Raw genomic sequence first — 21338 nt, forward strand, 5'->3', positions numbered from 1 at the left:
GATGAGGCTGGAGATGGGTGTGTGGCAGCAGTGTACCCTGTGAACAGTGAAGATGAGGAGGCAGAGGATGAGGATGAGGACAACAGAAGTGCAATAATTTGTCAATACTTCCAATGACACACAGGTAAGACAGTGTGACTTCACTTTTAATTGACAGTTTTGTGTTTGACATTGTCACTGGCAGGCTGATTTTCCCACTTCTGTGGCCACTCTTGGTACACTTTGGCATCTCTAGTTGCAGATATTTGTACCCCACTATCTCTCCTGTTGTGTTGACTGCAGCCAACTACAGGTCATTCCTATGTATACATTACTGTACTATTGTATTGCCGTGTTTATGCCTTGTTAAACAAATACATACTTAAATCATTTGACATACTCCATACTTGTATTTTGTCAGAGGGTGTTTTTTTAAGTGCTAATAAGTAGAGGGGGATGTGGAATGGGCTGGGTTGATGGTGGAGAAAAGTCCAGGATAGAGTCCAGTCTATGTGGATCACAGGTGCATTGTCCAAGGGGGCACAGGAAAGGGAAGAAATTGCAGTTCAAGGTGGACAGGGTGACAGGGTGGGACACAAGGGTGACATTCAGGAGAGTCTTATTTCCTAGCGGGGGTCTTGGAAATAGTCTCTGGCTTCTGTCTGGATCTCATGGAATGTTTGCGGGGTGGTTCTCCTTCTGCAGGGGGTGGGGTGTTGGTAACCTGTTGGTCCTGTGGCGGGGCCTCCGGTCCACTAGCGGCAGCGGAGGTGGAGGGCTGTTCATTGGTTTGGCTAGTGGTAGGGGCCTGGTGGTGTGCCACTGCCACCCTTATAGTGTTGCCCATGTCTGCCAGCACGCCTGCAATGGTGACCAGGGTGGTGTTTATGTCCTTCAAGTCCTCCCTGATCCCCAGGTACTGTCCCTCCTGCAGCAGCTGGTTCTTCTGCATTGTCCAGAATCTGTCCCATCGTCTCCTGGAATGGTGGTATGCTCCCAGGATCTTGGTGAATGCCTCCTGGAGAGTCGGTTCCCCCCGTCACACAGCAGTCCTCCCAGCTTCCCTTGTCCCGTGCCTCTGTCCCCTGAACCTTGTGCCCACTGCCACTGACCCCAGGTCCCTAATTTTCCTGTGTTTGTGGGGTGGCTTGGGGTCCCTGTAGTGGTGGTCACACTGCTGATTGACGTGTCCTGGGTACAGAGGTATGGGCCCGCTGGGTGGGTACTGTGCGGGGGCGGAGGTTCTGGTATGGTACTGTGCCTGGGTAACCGACTGTCCGGAGATCCCTGATGGGCCAGGTTGGTGATCCAGATGTCCAGAGCTGCTGTCATCATTGTGGGCCTCTTCTGGGGGGGACTGGATGTTGCTGGCACCTCCTCTCAAGTGACGTTGGCTGGGGGACCTGTGGGGATGTAAATGCAGTGTTATTGTTTCTGCGTGTGACATCTTGTGCATGGGTGTGTTGCCCTCTAAGGCTGTTTTTGCCCTGGCAACTTTGCTTTGTGTGAGCTGTTATTTGGTGAGCTAGCTGTTTCCCTCTAGGGTGCATGCTTTATTGATAGGTGTCCATGCAGGTCTGTGATGGGTGTCCATGCATTGGTGTTGCATGCAGGGTTTAGTATTGGGATGGGTGGGTTGTGATGGTGGGCTGTGTGGAAGGTGGTGGAGTGATGGGAGTGAGGGTAAGGGTAGAGGTATGTGATGGCATGCAGGTAGGAGGGTGATAGTAATAGAGATTAGGCTTACCAGAGTCCAGTCCTCCTCCTACTCCTGCCAGGCCCTCAGAATGCATGATTGCCAAGACTTGCTCCTCCAATGTTGTTAGTTGTTGGGGAGGAGGTGGGGGTCCACCGCCAGTCCTCTATTCAGATATTTGGTGTCTTGCTGCCACAGAACGCACCTTCCCCCGTAGGTCGTTCCACCTCTTTCTGATGTCATCCCTTGTTTTGGGGTGCTGTCCCATGGCGTTGACCCAGTCCATGATTCTCCACCATAGCTCCATCTTCCTAGCAATAGATGTCTGCTGCACCTGTGATCCGAATAGCTGTGGCTCTACCCGGATGATTTTCTCCACCATGACCCTCCTCTGAGAACCTGGGGTGTCGTTGTGGTGCCATGGGTGTAGTGGAAGTTGGGTGGGTGAGGGTGTGTAGGGTGATGTGTTGGGGTGTGTGATGTAAGGTGTGGATGGTGTATATTTGATGGTGGAGTGTGGCTGTGGTCTTGTCTGTGGTCTTGCTATCTCTCTTGTGGCACTTGTTTCTATTCATAAAGGGTTGTGGGTAATGTGTGTGTGTGTTTTATAGTTGTGAGGGTGTGTGGGTGTGATGTGTGAATGGGTGTCAGGTGTGTGTTGTTTTAATTGTTCAATGTGGTGTTGTTTTGTATGTGCGTGTGCATTTTGAGTGCGGCGGTATGTACTGCCAATGGTTTACCACAATTGAATGTCCGCCGTGGTGATTGGTGGGTCATAATGTTGTGGGCATAGTTCTATTGGCGTAACGGTGTAGGTGTGGATACCGCCAGTTTATCACTGACCTTTGCACTGGCGGACTTGTGTGTGGCTGTATAGTGACAGATTGCTATGTGTGTGTCATAATACGGGTAGCGGTGATCCACCGCGGTATGTTGGCGGAAGTCCGCATGGCGGTAAGTGGTACTTACCGCCAATGTCATAATGGGGGCCTATATCTTTTTTGGGAGATAGAATGAAAGTCATTCTAATGGTTATGTGTCTTGGGACTCGATTAATAACATTACTAATATATTGTGAGATCTGAGGAACTATAACTCTAGAAAAGGCAATCTTGTCATTCTTCAAGAGTGTTAGTTTTCATGCACTGTGTCATCAGTATCTAGGCAAGCTAATCTCTTTTTCTTTTTTGGCTTGGCAGTACATTTTCTGGCAAAATCACCAGGCTTGGCACAATAAAGACAAAGATTAGCCTTATGTTGTCTGCCCTTCTTGTCTGATAGTAAGGACCCCTTGATACCTCCAGTGTACATTCAGATGCTTTATCAACCATGCCTTTTCTTTCAGTTTTCTGTTTTCAGGACTACCACTACTACTTGTCATTTGTTACTTCTACATTCACCTAGTCTATGATTCAGGTTAACAACCAGATCAATGAATTCTGTGCAGTTCTCAGGTAATTCTACAATGTGTGCCAGTGAGTTCTTTAAATCATCCTTAGGGACTCTATAAAACAAAGATGTACATTCTTCCTCAGGGCCATGGGTTTCAGAAATAAGCCGTTTAAATTGAGTAATGTAGGTTGAAAGATCTTTAGAGCCCTTTTGCAAATTTAATAGCTCATTGTCACTGGACTGAATAAAAACATGTTGTGCAGAAAGGCTATTCTTTGTTGCCTTAAAGACTATGAAATTGTATAGGATAGGGTCATCAGATTCTATCAACGGAATGGCCCAATTAGCAGCCACACCTCCCAGATAAGAAATTTTGAAGGCGACTTTGGCTGAATCAGAGTTAAAAATCTGAGGCTTACAAATAAAATATAATTGGCACTGACTCGTTTATACTGTGACTCTTGCCCTATCGCCATTAAATCTTTCTGGGTTAGCCAGAGGAACCAGACTAGAAGTCATTATTGTACTATGTAAGTTTTGTTGTGGGCGAGAAGAGGCAGGCAACGGAGTGTTTGTATATATTACCAAAAATAGATGGGCTTAAGACTGGCCAATTTCCTTTCTGTGAAGTATCCCTCCACTGTGCGAATTCAGTCTTGCTTCTGGTTACCTCCTCCCTTAAACACACACTCTCTTCTTTTAGGTGTAGGGTGTCGATGGTGACATCGTCGCCCAAAAGGAACGCTATTTTTGTGGCTTAGCCTTCAGTTTGGGCCACTCACCTGAACTTCAGGTTTTCACATCGAGCAAGGATAATCTCTGAATCCAAATGAGAACTGACATGGCAGCAATGAAGGACAGACTGCAACCATTGGAGTTTCAAAGGGAATGCTTGTGAGAGATAGAAAAAGAGAAATACCAGAACTTCTGCATATTCAAATTTCTCTACTCCGGGCACTGCTGGGCTCAAGGATAGCTGGATTGTCGTTCTAGATTCAGGATACTGGCAATAAGGATTATTCAGATACAACGGTGTGGGCTCTGATTTCCCTGTAATGAAACCACACTTTAAAACAGGAAAAACTAAACAGATCTTTAGCATTAAGTAGCGTCAACCTACCAATAGTTCACACTAGAAACATTCCCCAGTGAGATTTAGGCATTATCCAGGAATTATCATGAATTGGAATTATCATTTACAAGGATTTCCACTGAGAGAAAATAACTTAGTTAATCACTACAAAATTACTTCAAATTCTTCAGTAGTTCAAGAGTCTCAAGAGTTCAAGGTTCATATGCAAATATGCAAACGTAATCACACTATAGTTCTCAATTGTCCCAAACGTCTTCAGAACACCAACATCAGATTCTGATTGAGAAAACACAGATTGAAAACCATCTATGAGCTCAGGATCCCGGAAGGTGAAGTTTACAAGAATGCAACTTTTCTCTAATGTCTTTTCAGCCATAAGATTGGTCTGAATATTATTGCTGGTTTTAATCAGCGCTGATCAAAATCCCAAATTAAACAGAAAAATTTGTGTTACCTTATTTTGGATGACTCATGTCCATTTGCCAGAGCAAGAAAGTGTGATGCAGGAGATTAGTTGCAAGCTGCACGCCTTTTACAGGGACTGTGGTAACTGCAGAGAAGATCAGATATACTAGGTCGGAACTCAGGAAGTGCCTCACTGCGAGAATAGGTCGGTCACTGTGAAGGTATAGATGCCACTGTGAAGAGAGGACTGCCACTGCAAAGGGAAGGCTGCTGAAGACAGGAGACAGGTAAGCATTGCAGCTAATCAGGATTTAGTCTGAAAGGTTGTTTTTTCATAGCTAGGCCGAACCAGGTGCAAGGAAACACATGGGGAAAACATAGGAACTTGTTAGTCATAATTGTAATTACACATTTCTCAACTGTCTTTTTTCTATTAGGAGGATCAGTTAAAGAACCAACAGTTGTCGGTAGTTGACATGTGCTTCCTGGATTACCTGGGTGAGGACCAGGTGTTCATAAGTTATCTTGACAATATGCATTGGTCTAGATCTGCTTTAAACATTGCCATTATGTTCATAACTGAGTAATCAAGTCGCACAAGGTTTCAAAGGCATAACATGATTCAAACTAGTACTGTGATGAATAGAAAATAACAACATCTCTGATATCACACAATGGGAGGGGTAAGATATGACTAAGGCATGACTAGCCCTGCTCACAGCTGGGACTATGGCACTATCTCTCCTATAGGGTAACATGGGGAATGCCTTGAAATATTTTTTAAGTGCAATTTCCCATTAGGAGCAGATAGAGATCTGGAGTTTGGGGTCTCTGAACTCACAATTTAAAAATACATATTTTGGTGAAGTTGGTTTTTAAATGGTTAGTTTGAAAATGGCACTTTTAGAAAGTGGCAATTTTTTGGCTTAACTATTCTGTGCCTCTGCCTGTCTGCTGAATACACATCTGAGTCAGGATGACAGTTGGGCTGTTTGCACATTCACTCTAGACAGTCATACAAAGGGACCTGATGTGTGCCCTGCATATCCTGGTGGGTCTTTTTGAACTAGAGTGGTGAAGGAGCTGACACTTACACCTTAATAAGGATGTGCCTGTCCTCGTACAAAGCTGTCTCCAACTCCCTGGAGTGTGACTGGGGCCAGGACAGGGAAAGATAGGGTCTTGTGCACTACAAAGACTTCTCTTTGAAGTTTGCTTACTTCTAAGACAGAAATGGGTATAAGTACTGGAACCCTGTCACCACATAGTTAGAATCCCTCTCGAATTAGGAAATTCCAACAGGAAGAAGAGCTGGATGCTGTAGGAGGGGCTGCCACTCTGCCTATTGCTTTGTTGTGCTTGCCTGCTGCTTGCTGCTTCTGTCCTGGGAGTGAAAGGACTGGTCTTGTCTTTCTATATCCTGCTTCCAAAGATTTTTCAAAGGCTTGGACTGAGCTTGCCTCCTGTTAAGAAGTCTGAGAGACATATTAAACTTCACTTGACAGCGCCTGGACTCTCTTGCTGGGAGTCCTGACTTGTCAATTTGTGCCTAATCAAGTTCCTGGGCTTTTGGGAGTGAGATCTGGTGCCACAAGAAAGAAAGTAGTGTATCACTGTCCAAAATAACTTTGGAACTGGTACCTCTCTCTGACTCTGCGTCCCTGCCTGCACTGGAGCCATGGTCCCTGCTGAGTGCAATGACTGTGACCTACAATGCAAGTCCAATGCCACCAGAGTGCCTCAAAAGTCCAGCTACAGTGTGAGGGTCACCAACATCTATGGCACCTGACTCCGCACCAACACCTGTGTTCCTGTGGTCTTATCATGACACTCCACCTTGTATTAAGTGACCAACGCCTCACCGCCAATGCAGCATTACCTCCCTTGCAAACATAAGGAGCCAACACCTCACAGCCCCTGCCTAGCAGTAAGGACCTGATGCCTCCCCTCCCCGGTGGCAGTAAAGAACCAACACTGCTCTGGCTGCAGTGACTCCTCACCTCCCCTGCAACATCTTTTTTTCTCATCAATTCCAAAGGATCTGTAGCCAGGGTCTATATGACTCTGGGGTCAGCTGCACCCCCTTGCGGGTGGCACCGGGCTGATTGGAATTGACTGCATCAAGCCACTGGGATAGCCTCAGTGGGAACTATTATATTTCTAAGCACTATACTACATTTAATCTTTGAAAATTAGTATATTTACTTTGTGTATGTTGGATTTTTGTTGTAAATATTGGCTATTTTGTTAAACTGGTATGGAGTACTGTTATTGTGTGTGTGTGTACAAATACTTTACACATTGCCTCTAAAATAAGCTTAACTGCTTGAACCATGCTACCAAGGGGATGAGCAGGGATTATCGTAGCTGTGTGACTCCCTTACCCTGACTAGAGTGAGGCTCCCTACTTGGACATGGTGCAAACCACTGCCAACTAGATACCCCATTTCCAACAAATATTAATGAAGTAGGTTGCAAATTGCAACCCACTAGAAAATGTAGCCATCACCGGAACGGTGACCTTCTGAAGTCAGCAAACCATCAAGTCTGTGATTGCTTTACAGTTATACATTTTTTTATTTAAATGAAAACCGTTTCCTTACATAGGAAAACAGGATGATTAAATAAAAATAACGTTTAAGTAACACTTTTTAAGAGTAGGCAGGCATCCATGGAAACAATGCCTATTCTTAGAAATATTTTTTCCAACATTCTTAATAGGGAAGGGGGTCGCTTGGGGATCCCTTTCTATATGCAAATGCCTTACTACTACCTTTCAGCAGTCAGTAAAAGAATAATGTTTTGCACCTGAAATTTGGTTGCAAACAATAAATACATAGCAATTTGAAGTGTTTTTTGGAAGGGACACCCTAAACAAGCCCAGTCAAAATACCAAATCAGTATTTGGTTGTAAACCTAAATTTCGATTCAGTAGTGTGTTACCGAATTGCAATTTAGTTCTGAACACAAAAAAAGGCCTTTTAGCAACCACAAACAGGCCAATGCTAGGAACTGGGCTGCTTGCGAATATTAAAACGTTTGATACATCTGGCCCTTAAAAAACAATCCGTCATGCACCTGCTTCAACTCAATTTAGAAAAAGGACAAATCAGACTGGCAAAGAGAAGATGGAAACAAAGCCCATCAACCTCACACAGCTTTGCACTGGACAAAACCCATTTAATATACTTTGTATACAGAACAAAAAATTCCTTCTGCAGATCACAACTGGTCAAGGCCAGAAACCATCCTAAGAAACTCTACAACATCAGCAAACATGACCAACATTGTCCAGAACTCATATGCCACATTCGAAAAATGCCAAGACTTTGCAAAATTCTTCACAGATAAAATAATGAAAATTTAACTTTTTCTGAACTATTAAAAACACAAGAGGAATACTACATCAGGTACATTCACACAGCTGAAACAAAGTACCAAGAAGAGAGAAGCCCTCATACATCTCTACCCCCAGCATCTCAAAAACAGAGCATCATGGAAAGAATTCTGAACCCCCACAGAAGATGAGCTCCTTAAAACTATACTGGGGAAGTGGGGTGGACTTTGGAGCTCATTAAAGCTTCAGTCAAATTAAAAAATGTCAAGTTATGGGCCTTTTGATTATCGGGTATTAATGTAGCCTGGGCTTTCAGAGCAGTATTGATGTTTTCCCTGTCTTGTCGCACAGTCTGAGAATACTGTTCTAGAACCAAATGTAAGTGCTTCTGGCATTCAGAAAGTTGCTGGATCATCTGTTCCATAGTTACTGGTTGTGTGATGTGTGCAACCTGTTTTGGGACCAGTGTCCCACTTCTGGCACCGTATGTAAGAAGGTCAGACTGAAGAGACACAAGCTAGTGTGAGGGTGTCTTAGATTAATTTATTCACCACCCTTCTTTTAAGGATTTAGTGAGGTCTTGCTGTATTTCACAATCAATATTTAGAGTACACATAAGTTAGTTCATCAAAACAGAGTTCCTTCACCCTTTCAGGTTATATGGTTCACTCCCTCTATGAATTTGCTCTTCTTGTCACTGCCAGACAGACCCTCAGGAAAACAAAGAGATCCTGATCTACTATTTCTTGATCTTATTTTGGTACCCTTCACGAGTCACCCATTTAGTGCTTGACTTTGGAAATGCATTTTAATAAGCCCTATCCTTATCTGTGCTGCCCATCGAAGAGATACCCGACAATATCACCTTTGGTGAGGCCAGTAAAATCATCCAAACACCCGTACAAAATCACCATAACTCTTGTAGCCTGCAAACCAGTGCTTGCCCCATGCTATGGCCTTCTATAGATGTTGTTTAGGGGTCATCAGGGGTCTCAGCTGCGACCCCTGGCCTCAGAGGTGGAAAAACCAGTGCAAGGAACACAGGGGCAGCTCTCCTAATAGACTTTGCTTGGGGCTACACTTTCCTGTATTTATTCTGTTTTCTTCATTACACTAATAGTGCATAGTATATTGTTCATTGTTTACCAATAGTATAGTGAAAAATGAAGTACAGTTAGCTGGAATATGACCCTCCTTAATACCTAAGGTACGTAAAAAACGTTTAAATGTATTTTGTGTGCTTTCTTGCGGGTGAGAGTGTGCTTATGTAAAAGAGAGTATGTATGACCTGTGCTCCCTGTATAAATTGTGAATATGATTGGTTATACCTGATTGGCATATTTAATTTACTAGTAAGTCCCTAGTACAGTACACTAGAGTTATCCATTGTAAAAGCATGCCTAGAAAAGGCATGTGTGGGAATGGCATGCATGGTTCTAGCATGCGACCCCCCCCCACCTGCCCTAAGGCCCAGAAGTACCCCACTTCTAATACTAAAACTACCCTGAGGCCCCCACCCCTAAAACAAAATTACCCTGGATATCTCACACCCACCCTGAGCCCTAAACCCATCCCCGAAGGGTGCACAGCACCTAATTCATAAACCCTTCCATTGCTTCTATGTCCTCTCCTCGTTGCTCTGTTCACTTTTTGGTGTGAACCTTTGCCAGCCATCCTTGGCGTTTTCTCTCTCCTTTTCACCATCAACAGCAGCTCCTTGCGATGCCATCAGGATGCTGCAGTTTTCCTCAATGTGCGGACTAAAGGCATAACCTTCGACCTTGGCTGGCTCTTTGTGCCTGCAGTGTTGGAAAGCTCACAACCACAATTGCAACTCAACTGTCCAAATCTCTGGGAATCCCACTAGACAAAACATTGAGTATGATCTCTCCCATAAACTCTGCATCAAGAAATACCATTGACAAGCACAAGCTAATAAAAAAGGTCTATCCTTTCAATCCAAAAGTGGACCTCAATAATGTAGTCTAATCTCTGGTATTCCCTAGATTGAACTATGGCAATATGATGCTCCCAGGCACAACAAAACCCACTTAACCCCCATGAGGACCACTCCTAATGCAGCAGCCAGGCTTATAACAGTGGAACAATGATACAAACACATCACATCCACAGTGACCAAACTTGATGTCTCAATATAGAAGAAACATTATTTTTAAAACAGCCTGTATAGTACACAAAGGTCTCCATATAGATACACAATGAAATACATATCGTTTTCTTGTAATGTACCCAGAATCTGAAACTCCCTGTCATCAGAGATTCACACTAAGCCATGGATAACTAACTTCAATGAAAGTCTAAAAGCAATGATGCTAGAAAGACACCAGGCAACAAATGAGTAAATGAATACTTTTCCCATAATGCAAACTCTAAATCTACAACACACCAAGGTACGTAAAAGCAAATTTAGGTCCAAATTTATACTTTTTTAGCACCGCATTTGCATCATTTTTTGATGCAAATGCGGCGCTAAAACAGTATAAATAATGGCCCTAGATTCAAACATAGAATACAATATTACAGGGACTCTTCTTGGTCTGACCTTATAAACACTATAGAAACATTGATCTTATCTCACACCATAGTTGCTGTCCTGGAACCACCAAGGAAAATCTACTGGTGATGTTAGGAACACACTGCGCTAGGTAACCATGCTATTTCATATAAATTTTTGACTACGGAATACGTACAAAACATGTATGTAATTTTGAAATATGCTATTACAGGTGGAAAATTGCTGGCTAATTATACGCTCTTATACGGCTGGATCACATACATGTCACATAAAGCTCATCTTTATAAATTAATAAACTAATAATTGGCAGGCTTCACTATGGTCCCCTGTTGCATGAACCCTCCCCTAATGCTTTTTTTGAGAGAGGATGATTCACACATCTCACACATACCTCACACAAATGTCTTTCTGCCAAGTGTCCCAATCCATTGTTTCTGCTGTGGGAGCAGTTTTACACATTAGCAAAGGCGAAAGCACTAACAGCCAGGGCAGCTGTGGGAAGTCTAATGGTAATTAGAATATTAGAATGTTGCCTCAGTCCAAGCAGCAGCATCTGGGGATCACCTTATCTACTGGGAGAATGATCTCCTTTACAGTGAGCCAAAGGTACCAGAGGCTGGGACAGCACATGTGCTGGTGGTCCCCCAGTGTTGCGGAGTCTTCCTACTGGGCCTGGCTCATGACATTTACCTGGCAGGCTTGTCACCCGCTTCTATCGGCCCCGAATGCAGACAGCCTCAGATGCATTCTGTAAGTCCTGTCCTATCTGCCAGGCTACTGGGAAGACAGGGAAAAGGCTCAATGCCCTTTTGATCCCACTCCCTATCATTGGCACCCCCTTTGACAGGGTGGGCATCTACGTTATTGGTACATTGGACCGCAAAACTGCCCTCGGCAACAGGTTTATCCTGGTTTTGGTGGACCATACCATCCGCTACCCAGAGGCAATCCCTCTGAGGATGGTGACTGCACTGGTGGTGACCAGAACTCTGATGGGATCTTTACCTGTGTGGGATTACCCAAGGAGATTGTGTCTGACAGAGGCACAAACTTCATGTCTGCATACATGAAACCCATGTCGGATGCATTTGGGGTGACCTACAAGTGCACCACACCCTATCATACTCAATCCAATGGTCTTGTGGAGAGATTCAACAAGACTTGAAGGGCATGATCACTGGCCTCCCTGAAACCATGAGGCATAAGTGAAACGTCCTCTTGCCATGCCTTCTCCTTGCTTAAAGAGTGGTACCCTAGAAGGGGCTAGTGTTCAGGCCCTTTGAACTTCTTTATGGGTAGTCATGGGGACCCCTAAGCTTAGTGAAAGAGGGGTGGGAGAAAGCTCCAAGGGCACCCCTTCAGGATGTGGTCAACTACATGCTGACCCTTCGCAACCAGATGCACCACTTCTGGAAGAAGGCCAAGAGCAACCTCGAGGCCAGTCAAGAGGTTATGAAATGCAGGTATGACCAGAAGACCAACCTAGTGGAGTTTCATGCTGAAGACAAAGTGTGGGTGATGGAGCCAGTAGAGCACAGAGTTCTCCAGGACCACTGGACTGGCTCATAAGAGATAAAGGAGCATAAAGGGGAGGCCGGAGGAGGAGAGTGAACCTCTTCCGGACCTCCTCTCTGCCCAAGAAGGTGATGGGTTGGTGGAGGGTGTCAGTCTCTCTGACTTCCTGACCCTGGAACAACAAGGTGACTGCTACCAGCTGCTGGAGCAGTACTCCTCCCTGTTTTTTCTGACCCCTAGACTCACACACTTGTTTGTCCATGATATTGACACAGGAGAATTACATTTACAGGTTGTCAGACAGGGTGAAGGCCAGTATCAGGGATGAAGTTGCCAGGATGCTGGCTCTGGGGGGTAATCAAAAAATCCAGCAGTCCCTGGTCCAGCCCTGTGGTGCTGACACCAAAGGCTGCATCACCCGGTGCAAAGCCAGCACTTAGGTTCTGCGTGGATTACCGGGGTCTCATTTCAGTCAGTAAACTGACGCTCACCCCATCCCCCAAACTGATGAGCTTATAGACAGGCTGGGCGCTGCCATATTCCTCATTACTTTTGATCTCACATAAGGGTACCGGCAGATCGCCTAGTTCGAGGGGGCTAAAGAGAGATCCAGTTTTTCAACTCCTGAAGGACTTTACCAGTTCAGGGTGATGCCCTTTGGTTGGAAACATGCCTGTGCTACCTTCCAGCAGCTGGTTAACGGGGTCCTGGCTGGTAAGGATGCACACTCTGTCACTTATAATAGAGTCGCTGGGATCTTAACCCTGTAGGCTGATAGGAAATGGGCAAAATGGCGCTTACCATTGGCCTTATAAAAAGCCTGAAAGGCCTTGGGCTAATGACAGGGCCTTGTTGGTATTCTTTTTTTTTTTTTTTTTTTTTTTTTAAGTTTCAAAAGTTTTATTAAGAATATATATGGCGGTACATACAGCATATAAACAAACTGTTTAGCTTTCAAAACATTGTTTTTGTTCGTTTACCACAATTATTTCCATTGTAAGCATATATACATGTACTGTCAGGTAAGTAAAAATTCCCAGTTGCATAGTTGAGTTGTGTACCCTTATTTTGAAGAAGAGTGGAAAACAGGTGGAGGGGGGTGGTAAGGGAAGGGGGAGCGAGGATAGGGTTGTGTAGGAGAGGTTGGTCTTGGTATAGGGGAGAGACAAAATAGTCATATGAAATGGGGAGGGGGAGAGAAGGGAAAGAAAGAGGGAGAAAGAGGAAGGGTAATCGCGGGGGAATGTAGAATGAAGAGACTCGAGGTAGGCAGGGGGTCTTTGTATCCTGAGACTAGCTTGTTCAGGCCTAAGAGTAGATCGTTCTGTACTTCTCCGTCTGTAGCAAGTTATTATCTAGAGGTAGATGATATGTATGATAGATATGGTAAGGTCGGTTAGAGAGTGTCTACGTCTTATATGAGTTGATTTCTCAGTCCTTGTTTGTGTTAGGAAGCGACTTGTATTACTATGTTGGGTAGTTCAGGGTCGCGGGCATGTGACAAAATTAGAGGCCTGTGGATTGGTAGAGAGAGAGAAAAAAGAGAGAGAGAAGAGAGGATAGCGTAGCTAGGGAGAGAGAGAGGGGGCAGTAGGAGATTAAATGTGTTTCCGGAGTCTAGGATTCTCAGAGGGTGATTGGTAATTAATATTCCCTAATCATTGATCATTGAACATTGATCATCCGTTGGTCATCCACCAGCCGCTTCATGGTCTCTTCAAGAATGGGCGCCAGACCTCCTCAAATTGTTCTGCTTGGTCCTGTAGGTTATAAATCACTCGTTCATGGGTAGCCGTTTGATACATGGCCGTCATCCATTCCATGGGTGTGGGGGCAATGCTAGATCTCCAGTGCCGGAGTATGCATATTTTGGCCGTGGCTAGCGCCGTGTGGATTAATCGTTTATGTGCCCGCGATAGGGAGGGATACGGGCGAATGTCATGTAGAATGATAAATGCTGGTGGGGTCGGTTTTGGTATCTGTATGAAGTCCGATAAGGCGAGGCGTACCGCGTCCCATAGTGACTGTACCGTGGGGCAGTGGCATAAAATATGAAGTTGGTCGCAATATGGCTCTGTGCATCTCCAACAGTTCGCGTGAGGTATCAACCCTGCCCTGAAGAGTTTAACGGGGGTCCAGTACCATCCCTGAAGGATTTTAAATAGGCAAAATTTCAGGCGTGCTTCACGTACGCCCCTGTCGAGGGCTTCTAGTATGTCTGGCCATTCTTCGTCCGTGTAGGTTATCTCTAGTATGTCCTGCCACTTTAAGCGTAGTCGTTCAAGTAAAGGCTGAGAGTAAAGGTGGTTAGTTAATTCGGCATAGAGGCCAGCCAAGACGCCTTTTTGTCGGCCCCATTTCTGAAGATAGGTGACGATGGGTGAGGTTTTGAGCAGCCACGGGGGGGTTCCTAATGTTCTCCGCATACAGTGTTTGAGCTGTAGATATCGCCACTCCTGGTTACTTTGGATACCGAATTCTTCCTGGAGGGAGGCGAATGTGCGGAAGCTATCTCCATCTATTATGTGAGATATATTGTGGATACCTGCCTCGGACCATTGGGGCCATCTGAGAATAGTCCCTCCTATTTTAATGCTTTTATTCCCTGCTATGGGAGCCTGAGTATGCAGGGAGGGGTGTACTCCTAGTAGTCGATGGGCTCTGCACCACGCTGTGTTTGTAGCCTTGCGGATGGGGTTAGTTAAGGGAACGTGGTCGGCGTATGTTCCTCCCATCTCCGTATACTGTCCATATAGGAGTTTCTCTGTGATCACCCATTGCGGTGGATCGGCTATATCCGGAAGCGTATATATTAGCTGTGAGAGTTGTAGGGCCAGAGAGTATTGTTCTACCGAGGGTAGTCCTAATCCTCCGTAGAGCCGTCGTGCCAGTATTATTGCAGGTTTCAGTCTTGGGCGTGAGGAGCCCCAGACGAAGGCCCTTATGGATGCGTCTATTAATCGGAGTGAGGAAAGAGGTATCTGTAGGGGAAGCATACCTAACACGTATGTGAAGCGTGGTAAGGTGACCATTCTGACCTCCTGTGTCCTGCCCCACATGGACAGGCCTAGTAGGGACCATTTGGCAAAGTCTTGTTTCATTTTAGATATAAGGGGGTCTATGTTGTCCCTGACCATATGTTCTAGACCTCTGTTAATAAACGTTCCTAAATATTTAAGGCGGGTCGGGGTCCATTTGAATTGAAGGCCATGTATTGCTGCCCTCGTCGTTATGCGGGATAATGGGAGTGCCTCACTTTTATCCCAGTTTACCCGATATCCGGATAGGGATGCAAAGTCTTCTATAGTGGAAAGTAGTGCTGGGAGCGAGGTTTCTAGATCGGACATTGTTAACAGAATGTCGTCTGCGTAGAGATATATTTTGGATATGCCCCCGGTGATATGGATCCCTTTTATTTGGTGAGAATTTCGTATGGTGGCAGCTAGGGGTTCCATGGCCAATAAAAATAGAAGTGGCGACAAGGGGCATCCCTGGCGTGTGCCCCTTCCGATAGGGAATGGGTCTGACATGATGCCCCCACAGTTAACCTGTGCTGTGGGGTGGTCATATAATAAACGTACTTTAGAGATAAATTGTTCCCCCAGGCCAAAATGCTTCATGGTTGTGAATAGGTAGGGCCACTCAATGCGGTCGAATGCTTTCTCCGCGTCTAGGGACAGGGCTAGGGCTTCGTCAGGTAAGTGTATGGCAAAGAGTTCGCATATGATTTCTGGAGGTACGGCCTGGTACAAATCCTACTTGGGTATTGTGAATCAATGATGGTATCACCTTGCGGAGCCGCGCTGCTAGAACACTGGCTAGGAGTTTGACATCCCCATTCAAAAGGGAGATAGGACGGTAACTGCCGCAAAGAAGGGGGTCTCTCCCTGGCTTAGGCAAGATGACAATCGTGGCTTTATTGGATAGAGCGCCCAGGGAGCCTTCTTGACATGCTTCCGTCAGTGCTTCATGTACTGCGGTTATTGCCTCCTCCCCAGCCCATTTATAGAATTCCGCAGGGAATCCGTCCTCTCCTGGTGATTTATGGTAGGGGAGGCTTGTTATAACTTGGGTTATCTCTTCTTTGCTTATGTTACCGTCCAAGAGGGCCCTGCCTGCCTCAGACAGACGGGGTAGATTGGCCGCGGCAAGGAATGTCTCCATTTGTGTTTGATCTGTCGTTGTTTCAGGAGTGTACAAATGTCGGTAGTACTTGGCGAACTCGTTTACAATGTCTTGTGGGCGAGTTAGCACTGCTCCTGAAGAAGATGTTATGGCCGCAATGGCAGAGGCTGCCTCTCTTTGTCGGAGCTGCGCCGCTAGGAGGCGACCTGCTTTTTCCCCTTGTTCGTAATGGCGGCCTCGCAATTTTTGCAGTGCGTATTCCGCCTGAGATGTATAGAGTTCATTGTGTGCCATGCGGGCCTGTTCTAAGGCGTGTCGCAGCCTAGGGGATGGTTGGGCGGTATATTGTTTAGTGAGGTCCTGTATCGTGGTCTCTAAGGTGGTTTGGCGGGCTATTCTGTCTTTGTTGGCCAGTGCTGCATCTCGCATCATATTCCCTCTTAGGGTTGCTTTTGCTGCCGCCCATAGGATCCTTTTTGAGGATACAGTGCCTGAATTCTCGGCCATGTATGTGGTTACATGAGCTTTTAATTGTTCCTTCCCTTGTGGAGAGCGATATCTGTGTACAGCCAGTCGCCAGGGTTTTCGACCAGAGAAGGAGAGTCCCACCTGGATCCGGATTAGTATTGGGGAGTGATCTGAGAGCCCGCTGTCTAGGATACAGGTGTCTTGTATATGAGGGATTACAGTGTGTGATACTAAGAAATAATCCAGACGCGATAGGGTGCCATGGACGGTGGATAAGAAAGTATATTCCTTATCTTTCGGGTGTTGTATTCTCCAGCAGTCCACCAGACCGACGTCAGTGGTCAGGTCTGTCAGAAGCGCTCTGTCGTGATTGTTACATACATCGACAGGGCCTGTCCTATCCATTATGGCGTCTTGGACGAGATTCCAGTCTCCCCCAATTATGTATCGAGTAGTTCCGATTTCTGTCAGGAGGAGATTTAGCTGTAGAAGGAATGGGCGTTTTGGGCCGGTTGGTGCGTAAACGGATCCCACGCATAAAACAGTGTCCCCTAGTTTTAATTTAGCAAATATATACCTTCCTTCCGTATCATTCCAGGATTTAATGATAGTGACCGGGAGGGATTTACGCACTAGTATCGCCACTCCACATTTGCGGGGTCCGTTACTTCCAGATTCCTGACTCGTTGGACGGCAGCTGAAGGCAACCCTCCCTACCCAATCCCGTTTAAGTTTACTGGATTCCAGAGTGTCAAGGTGAGTCTCTTGAATCAGAGCTATATCTGTTTTTTTGGATTGAAGATAGGACAGTATCTTTTTCCGCTTAACATAGCTCGTCATGCCGTGTACATTCCAAGAGAGTATGCGTAATGGTCGCGTCGCTTGAGGGTGGGGCTTGAGGGTGAGTAAGTAAGCACCCTCGATCCGGGGTTGGTGTTGGTGGGGGGGGGAGGGAGGGTGGGAGATATTGACTTAGTAGTTAGAGTGGGAGTTGTGTTTCGATATGATACGGTGTTTTATTTTATTTTATTTTATACGGGGGTTAGTAGCTGGTGGAGGCCAAGGGAATCCTCTGGAGAAGAAAGAGAAGAGAGAGGAGAGGGTGAAGGAAGAGAGGTAATATAAGTAGGACGAGAGCCAGATGGAGGGGAAATATGAGGGAAAAAGAAGGCAAGGAGAAATGAGAGGGAGAAGAAAAGAGGGAGAAGGGGGGGAAGGGATGGATGCGTGTGCTGAAGTTGAGAATGAGAGTATAGCAAGAGAGCGTGCAATTTGGGGGAAGAAGTGGAGAAGGGTAGGGATGAGGGAGGTTAGGAGTCCAACCTCCTTCGTTCGTTAGGTCTGTAAACGGCGGGACCGATTTCTCTCGGAGCTCTCGTGCCGTCGGGCGGTCTCGATCGGGGGGGGGCGAAGGGGGGAAACAGCAGACAGCCAGTTATCGATATGTCGGTGATAAGGAGGGGTGGGGGGGGCACACAGCAGTGCTTATGTTTATGTATCGGGAAGTGGGTCTGTTCATCGGTGGTTAGTGGCTAGTGTATTAGTTATATAACTAAAGTATATATTGGCAGAAGTAATGATCGGTTAATAACTATAGTACCTGAGCGGCGCTGGAGAGGAGGGAGGGGGTGTCGGGTGTTGATGGGGTATGGTGTTTAGGATGTTGTGTCTAGTACTTGATGTTGTATGGTATCCTAGGGTGTTTAGGAGTTCATAAGATAGGGTCGTAAATTAAAGTAGGGACTGGGCAGACAGAAAGACCGAGACCGGCTGGCGAGGGGAGGGGGGGCAGGGCAGAGGAGGGGGGGAGAGAGCTCAAACAGAGTATTATAGTTCTCGCGTATGCATGGGTACATAAAGATACCAATATACAGTATAATATAATACTTCCTGAGCATTTCTTTTCAACTATAACACTGCCTCGTCTCGTCTCGCCTTACAACTGTTCAATGACATATTAGGTTGATCAACATAACATATCCTGGCATCTTATCACATTATCATGTTAGGAGCCATTATGCCAAACGTCTCTCTATTAATCGTAGGATAGGTAATGAGTGTAGCTGAGCCCCGGGTTACGCGAGGATAGTGCGTATCTCATCCTATTACTAACTCCTTGCCGTGTATTATTACATCATAATACTGACCTACTAAGGTCTTACTTGGTATGTGCCACCATCATAGTCGTTCTGTTGTTGATGATAGTTTAAGATAGTAATAATGATTAGGATGGGGGTAGGTAAGAACATCTGGGGAAAAGAATAGCTAATAGTTTATAATTTACATTGTGATGTTATAATGTGGTGTGGAGTGGCAGTGTAGAATGTCATAATATTTCGCTTTGTTATGCGGTATTATGTTGTATTATGTCCTCGTGTTCTATTTTTTTTTTTTTTTTCCCAGTTTCTTATTGTAGAATAAGGTAAAGTCAAGTAGTGGGAGCTTTGATATGTTTCAGGTTATATCGTATTGTGTGTCCCTGTATTGGAATTAATTTATCTTTACGTGGTCTAGTCCCATCCCTTGGGGTGATAATGGGGGCTAAACGGTTCTAATGTCGGCGCTGGTCGAGTGTGGTGTGTATTAGGAAAGTTTCACATACTTTGTTGTTTACTACCATGAGATACTTTGTAGTGTGTGGAATGTAAGGTAAGTTCCTTGATAGTTAATTAGTGTTTATTTTTTGTTATCTGTTTAATGCCCCTGTTACCTTGTTACCTTGTTATAGGGTTATAGGGTCGGGACCGGGCCCTTATTCAACATACAGTCAGTTGGTGGGGTCTGATCCCTGTTCTAGTAATCATCATCTGTTGTGTACTGAGGGCAAATAACGATTTACTGGTAGTTTCCATTATAGGGCCTCGGCTCTAGTCATAAAGAGCATAGATTTTTCATGTATCTGGTTTTAACATTGATACTAGCAGTCTTAGACAATTACAATAGTAATACACATATGATCTGGAAAGGTACTCATCCTTCCGCGGAGTCTATAGTTGTTATTTTCGACTCTCTGGCGATAGTCCCATAAGTCGTCTTGTTGCGTTACCTTCTCAAGAAGACCCAGTTGTAGGCTTTAAAGGGGAGCGGGATTTGTCTCTTTCCGATAATTGGGTGTGGGTTACTACTGCGTGTAAAATCTGACCCCTGTCATCATATGATCTAGTTAGTCTCTCCATGTCTCTACCTCTATGACTGGCTCCGGTGTCGTGTAGAGCCGTCTTCACCTTTTCTATTCCCGAGTGGGGGGTTTCGGCCCTATCACTGCCTCCTACAATGTCATGCTCACTGTCTGTGTTGTAAGAGTCCATAGGCTGGGATTGGAAAGAGTCAAGGAAGAGTCTCAATTCGTCGGGGTTATAAAAGTCCTTGGATACTCCATTTTTTGTAACCCACATTCTTGCAGGGTCAAAGAGACCGTATTTCATCTCTAGTTTGCGAAGCCGGGGTCGTAGGGCTAGGAAAGCCTTTCTACGTTCGTTGGTTTCCTTGGAGTAATCGGCGGTTATTCGGATCTCGTGCTGGTCTATTCGGAAAGGGCCGTGGTTGCGTGATACTTGTCGGGTTTGATTATGCCGCAGCAAGCATGTGATGATTGGGCGGGGCCTTGAGGAGTTGTCAGAGCGTTTTGGGCCTATCCTGTGTGCCCGTTGGAATTCTAGCGGCGGGTCAAAGTCCAATGAAATCATTTTTGGAAGAGTGGAGGTCAGAAAAGTCTGCATATCCGAGCCTTCTTCGTTTTCCGGGATCCCAAGTATGCGGATATTGTCTCTCCGGCTCCTGTCCTCCATGTCCGTTAGTTTGCTCCTGAGGTAGATGAAGTCTTGTTCTCGCACCTGAGACGTGTTGATCTGCGTCTCTAGTGATCCCATGCGTTGTTCTAGCTCTGTCACTCTAGATTGAAAGCCGGCAATGTCAGATCGCATGGATTTGGTTTCTAGTGTCAATGAAGTTATAGAGGCGTCCATCCCCTCTATGCGGCGGCTGACGGTGGTGATCTCTTGTAGTATCCTGTCCATAGTCGTGGATTGATCTTTATCAGGCATCGTGGTGGACTCGTTTAAAGGTGGCGATGTTTGAGGGTTTATCTTCGTGGGGGTTAGGCGTTTGTGTTGTAGCGCTTCTGAGAATAATAGTTGTCGTGCAGGCTTGCTGACAGGTTTATGGTTCGGTTTGTTGCCGGGCATCGCCTCAATTGTCTACAGAGTCTGACCACGTGGGGCCCGAGATTCCCTCTGTAGATTCCGATAAGGATATAGATGTTCGGTGGCTTACACTGGTGTCAGTCCACTCCCTTCTCCTGTATCTCTGTTCTCTTGGCTCCCTCTGGCTCTCCTCATCTCCGGTGCCCCCCCAGTCGCTCACCCCTCTCGTCCCCTCACCTCCACGTGCCTCCCGTCGTGCCCCTCTGCCCTCCTCAGTATTAGTTGTCTGGAGGGGGGGGGAGAAAGTTTATTATCTCAGCCGGAGGGTTTTTGTTGTCCCTCTGTGATGGAAAAGAGGGGAGAAGTCGTGCCTCTGCCTCAGGCGATGCCGTTCTTATTTTGAAGAGATTCGATCCTACCTCTTTTTGGGTTTCTCTCCCGGCTGTCGAAGGGGCCGCACCCCTTTGCTGCGTCTTCCCGTCTCCCTGTGGGGGGGGAAGGTCCACGGGTGTTTGTTGGCGTTGTAGGGAGATGGATGCGGGTCGTCACGGCTCCCGCAGTCCCTGCGGCCTGTTCAGCTTGCTCCTTGCCGCTACGGGCACGCCGTCCGCGGTCTTCCGAAGACGCGACTCCGCCCCTTTTTCCAGGCC

This window comes from Pleurodeles waltl, chromosome 2_1, assembly GCF_031143425.1.
Source record: "Pleurodeles waltl isolate 20211129_DDA chromosome 2_1, aPleWal1.hap1.20221129, whole genome shotgun sequence".
In the NCBI taxonomy this organism is placed as follows: Eukaryota; Metazoa; Chordata; class Amphibia; order Caudata; family Salamandridae; genus Pleurodeles; species Pleurodeles waltl.